Source organism: Phaethon lepturus, unplaced genomic scaffold (genome assembly GCF_000687285.1).
Source record: "Phaethon lepturus isolate BGI_N335 unplaced genomic scaffold, ASM68728v1 scaffold15969, whole genome shotgun sequence".
NCBI classification, from domain to species: Eukaryota; Metazoa; Chordata; class Aves; order Phaethontiformes; family Phaethontidae; genus Phaethon; species Phaethon lepturus.
This window is the reverse complement of record NW_010562906.1, coordinates 30,638-36,933: the sequence shown is the minus strand read 5'-3', so window position 1 is coordinate 36,933 and position 6,296 is coordinate 30,638.

Sequence of the window (6,296 nt, the reverse complement as noted above, 5' to 3'; positions counted from 1 at the left end):
TTTCCCGAAGGTAGCGGAGGCTGCTTATCACGCTGTCTTTGCAAAGATTTGGACTTTCATAGGACGAGAGGTAAATGTTGAGGTTGTTTTACATATATTCCCTTTATCGCAATGCCTAGGGAAAAAAAAACCCACGACACCATTTCCACTCAATAAAAACAGACAGATATTCTTCTGAGTGTCCGTTATTTTTTTTCTGCTATTAAGGCCTATCTTTCCCACAGGGAATGTTCTTGTGCATTGAGTGTGAGTTTTCACATGAACCGTGTCTTTTTTAGCGAGATCCTTAATATTAGAGTGTAAATAATCTGTGAAGTTATTGAAGTAAAACAGCAGAACTTCTTATGGAAAATGAGAAGAGATCTTTCTTGGAGATTTGAGTAATGATAGTGAATGCTGAGATTGTAGAATGTGATTGTATAAAGCTTTTCAATATTCTGTTCTGATAAATATAAATGTTTGTCAAAATAAGGAATCATTACAATGCTTTAGTAAAGAATAGTTTACCATTCCCATTTAACTGGGAAACTAATATTATAATAATTTTAACTGTATTTGGTTAAGGAAAAGCAGTGTAATCATCAGTTTTGCATGCAATCGTGTGTAAAAACTACCTTTTTCTTTTTATAGCTGAAACCAAAGTTTTTATCACTTTCTATGAATCAGCTTTCATAGCTTGAGTGTTTATGTTACAGAATTTAAAACTGCAGACTTGGTTTTTTATAGTTTGAGGGGCTTTTGTTTGTTTTTGGTTAGTATCCAGTGATTTTTCTGTGGAAATCTCCAGGAAAATACATAATGCACATTTTGTTTTGAGGATTCCTTTTTTTGCATAGGAGGGCCTTTGTTGATAAACATGTAATTTATGATGCGGATTATAGTGTGAAACAGTATGTGCCACCTGTGTAAGAAGTAACTAGACTGTCAAACAGTACTCTAGCAGCAGCCTAGGGTGTCTTCTGCAGTCATGAAGATACAAATCATACTCAACATCGAAGTGTAAGGAACAGGGGGGTTCCTTTTTCATGTTTTTCTTGGTATCTTTTAGTCTGTGATGTTACTGCTCTGTCCATACTTCTTGTATTAATTTTTTTTCCTGTACTCTCTAGGGAAGAACCTGTATGGATTGGAATTTTCTTCATGTTTGCCATATGGGGATTGAGAAAAGGTGCCAGTTAAGGAAGTAAAGTTCATTTCTGTAATTAGCAGGAAAAAAAAATTCTGTCTTCTGTTTCTCATATTGTTATGATGCTTGCCCTAAAGCGGCCAAGTGATTGTCCATAAAAACGCTATTATGTTATAGGTGGTTTATATAATAAATAAAGAATTAACAAAAATCTTGAGGCATATTGCAGGACGAACCGGCCTTTTGTGGCTGTGTGATTCATCAAGGCATGAGGCTTTTGCAGCTGGAATTCATTTTCTTTTACCCAACATGATAGTTCTTCAAGGCCTTTAAAAACAGCTTTCAGCTAAATGAGGTAGAAATAGAATTAAGAATGAATCCAAGATGTTAAAGTACAAAAGAAAACCACTCCCAACCCCCTCCACACTGACTGATCCAGCCCCTGTTGAAAACAAATGTGGCTTAATCTGTCAAGAAAATGTTACACACAGAGCACGAGGCATAAAGTCAAGTCAAATGTAGTCTTTACACTGTAACTCACATGCCTTGTTTTCCTGAACTTGCTGCTTGTTCAAAATTTCCAGATCTCATGATCTGGTCTGTCCCGTTCAGTACTCTAAGCTGAGAAGAGCCATAAGACATAAGCAACTGGTATTCCACATAGAAATGATGGTGCTGTTGAGGAATGCATTATTTCTTCATAATGCCTCAGTTTTTTGTTAATGTAATGATTTCATCATTTGGATTGCTTGGTCTTTGTCATTTAATGGGAGCTGAGGACTGTATGATATACTTGGGGTTTGTTTCTCAGTTTAATAATAATTTCAGGAAAAAATATACTGTAGCCTTTAAAGCAAATAAAGCAGATTGTTCATAATTTAGCAATGTAGATAACCAGCCTGACACTTGCATGATTGTAGCTTTTCTATGTATTTCCAACAGTCAAAGTACATTAGAAGAAGCTAAGTGTGTGTAAAAAGCTTTTCCATTTAAAATATATAACAGGTACCATCACTTGAGGTAAAGAAGCAGAGAAAATTGTTTACTTTATGAATTATGGATGAATTTGTTTGAGAATATTTTCATGGAAAGGACCCGATCCTGCAAATAGTTGCTGTAACAGAGAATGCTGGTAAAACAGTCAAGTGAATATTTGCCTGTGTTTGCGCAGTGAGGTCTCTTATTAATGGAGAAAAGAATTAGCATTATGAATATATAAAAATGAACAAAGGGGTCATTTCTGATTTATTTTTAAAGCAGTGGCTTGTTTGGGTAATGACACAGTTCACTTGCTTTTGAAACAAAGAAACACTGGCCAGTGATGATAAACTGTATGTCTAGGCACTTACGTGTGGATAACCCCTTTGTGAAAAGGGGTGAGTTGGGAGGGGAGCGGAACAGAAATTGCACAGGCTTCTTAAAGAAAAAAATTTTCCTGGGTTATTGGCCAAGCGGTAAGCATTCCAGACACTGCAGATTTTGGAGCCCAGATCCTTGAAAGTGTTGGACACTGAACTTCCTGAAATAAGAATTATTTTGGAGCTTTTACTCTAATTTGTCAATAATCTTTCAGGATGTGGCAGTAATTAATAATGACGCTTGAGTTGAGATAATATTGCCTTAGGACCTTACACCATTGGGGCCTAACTCAGCTTAGAAGGTAGCGCAGCAGTGAAGGTGATTTGTTTTCTGAGCTGATCCTTTTTTTTTTTTTTTCTTAAATTTGCTGGTTAGTGGTTACAATGCTTTAATTAAGAATTGGGCTGCCCTCCAAAAAAAGCCATTTGGCTCCAAATTTGTTGTCTGAGCATAGCTGGATTAGTAAATCTTAAGAAATTCAAACTTTCTGGTTATGTTCCCCTTTACAGAAAAGCTTGAGGGAGAGTTTACAGTCAGAAAAGGGTTGTGGTGAGAATTTTCATGAGTTTCCTCAAAATGGCAGGTCTGTTTGTTGCATTTCTTTGGACTCTTCCTGAAAGTGTTTTAATATTGGCATACCTGTTCTACCAGTGGGTCCAGGTAGAGGATACCACTGGGTAGTTGTTTTCCCCAAATAATTCTTTGTGTCACGTGTGCATCAGAAGGCAGCAGTTCCTGCAGCACCCTTAGTGGGAAAAAATAGGGGAATGGTTTTAAGTAAATGGTAATAATTTTCCATCAGTTGTGTTGAAAAGTGCATGGGACTGTATGTCTCTTCACTTACAGTGTCTTTTGTTGCTACTGTTGCCTGTAAGTTTGTAATAGTAACTCCTTATCTCGCACCCGTTCTGATGACATCTATGGTGGTTTTCCTTCCCACGGAAGGAAAAATGTTAAAATGTGACTAGCTAAAGTTCCTTCTTACTGCAGAGCCATGCAGTACCTTAGTACAAGTAAGGATTTTTTGCGAGATCTGATTCATGCTCCACCTAATTAAACGTTCTGTTTCTCATACTGGGCAGTAGCCAAATGCTCAGAGAAGTCATGAGACATGGGGCAAGCATGGAAGTGTTCCTTTCTTTGACAGGTAAAGTGAATTTAAAAAATGTTTGCAAATTTGTCGTTTGTTTAGGAGTGGGGGAAGAGGGAGACTTAAAATATTCTACGTGTGGTTTTAAAGAAAAAAAGGCCATTTCAAACAAGCAGCTTCAAAGATTAGTTTTGTTTAAACAAAACTCAGCAGAGATTCTCAGGGTACTCTTTTGCTTGTAAATAATTAAGAAGCCTATATAAACTCAGCAAAAACTGTTCGAAGGGAGTGGAAAACTCCCTAAGAGGAGGAAGACCATGTGTGAGAAGGAAGGCAGGCGAAGTAACAGGCAGGGTGCAGCAGCAGAGTGTACTGAGTAGTTCTTGGGAAAATGACTTCAAATAGGGGAGAGAGAAACTCATACTGCTTTGCTATCCTGTTCTACAGTGAAGGACCTTAACTGCTAACTGACTCAATGTGTAACGATGACATCACTTGTAAACGAAGGATGCGTATGTGCTGCTCAGCAGAGGACAAGTGCCGTTTAAAAGCAACACCAAGGAGCAACTCCAATAAAATCAATTCATGGTTTTCTAAAGACTGTCGGGGAGAGGATAACTGGACAACTTGTCAGGAAGGCTCATTAACTTGAACTAGTTGTGGGCAGAAGTTAATTGTAGGTGTAACTTAGATTGACTCCAGGTGAATTGCCTCATTAGCTATGTTGTGGTAGCAAAGAGAACCACTTAAGTACTACATCCCGTGTTAGTGGAAGCTCTTTGAATTCTTGGTGGTTTTCTGCTGGAGCACAGTAAACCTTGCTTTACAAGGCCTGTGTGCAAGTCTATCTAAAGGACATGTAGGCTCTTAAAGTTACCAGAAAGGAAGACTTGCCACTGGATAAAACTCCAAAGGAAATACTTTTGCTCTAGAAATAGGAGGGGAGACATTTACTCTTTGCAAAAAGTGACGAGTGTGTAGACTTGAATCCTGCTGCTGTGGTCATTCCGAAACTGCCAGCGATGGCTGTGTGGATTGATGTTTCCTAGTGTCCGGTTCTTTGATGCTTTCTGAGAAACCTCGCAGACACTTCTAAACTATTCTTTTTCCATGTCTCTCATGAGAGAAATGTTTTCCTCCAGTTTCCTGTGAGCGACAAAGAATAAATACATGAAACATTTTTGTTTCAGCTTGGAAATATCTTGCATACATACCTTTCTTAGCAACTGAGCAAAGTGAACCCGCAGTGTCCTTTTGTATCGCTATTTGGTTTATTTCACTACTTCATTTGATTTATGAATGATTACTTGATTTATGTATCTTAGGTTTTCTCATTTGTACGCTGTACTGAGCGGAACTGGAGTAGCAGCTCCAGGAATAATTGTGTCTTTTCTGATTAACTTCCTTGCACAGTGCTTCGGAGCCATTTGTCATAGGATGATGTGGATGTTGACGCTCACAGGGGTACAGAAAGCCAAACTGTAAAATAAAAAGCTATCTCTGAGCACTAAACACTAAGATGGCAGATTGCTGAGCCAGAGAGAGCACCCTGGGGAAGCATCAGTTTTTGTTTGCTGTGTTGCTTATGCTCTGTCTTGTACTTAGCTGCTCTTGGGGTCAAAATATGATGACAAATGTATCATCAGTTTGACTAGACCAAAAGCGTTCTCATATCAAAAATGAAGACAAATCTCTGCCATTTATGTGCTTTATGCAGCACTTACTGTACTTCCTTTGTAAGGAGATCTGTGGTGTTTGTTGTTCTTCGTTCTTTTGCAGCTATGCCCTGCATAGGTACCCTCTTCAGTTCTGATAAACAGAACAGGAAGCCATTTGAAATTAAGTTGTCTTTAAAGAGTAAACACAGTCATTTGTCCAGATAAGGAGGGTTTTCATTGATAAGGCCATCAAGCACTTTGGGAGAAGGTAGGAGAAAGCCTGGCTAAAAGGCAAGTGCTTTTTGTGTGCTTACAAGCCAGGACTTTAGGTGAGTGTCTCGTCACAGGTGTTAACTTTTTGTTCCTGAACACGTTACTAGTATGAGGTGCTTGTTCTAGACTGGCAGCTGAGGATGCTTGTTGGAATAAAAGACTTTTCCACGTGAGCGCCTGCAATGTCGGTTACCATCACTTAGTTTCTTGTTAATATTTGTAGATTGGCATTTGACACACCTTGAAATGACTCGTAGCTGTGATTTTTACTGAATCTTAAAGGTGTGTTTGGATTCTTGTTCAGTTATTACCTATTCATGTTAATGACTGTAGGCTTGTAGATTAAATATTCATGTTGGGGTTTTTTGTTTTAAATATGACCTTTCTATAGAAGTTAATTAGCTCATAGGATCATCAAGTAATATAGTATGTAGATATAGTCATTAAAGTAGGAGGCATTGCAATGCATTATTAATTTGTTGGTTTCTGCTGGTAATAAAAAAGGACAACGGGAATATTCATGAGTGTGTATGGGAGTTTTTTTTCATAATACAGATTTGTAGTTTCATATTTAAACAATGCTTTGTGTGTAAAATATAAGATGCCGCTGCTGCATTTTCTAATGTTTGCGTGTAAAACTGGCTAAAAAAAATGCATGAGACTACTTCTAATGGAAAATGGTTTTGGCATAAAAGCCAGGCACGTGTATGTGTGCACAAGATGCACCTAGGACCTTGGGGGTTATTTCTTTTAAATCATACTGGGTTTGGGTGATGATACCTTGCTGGTC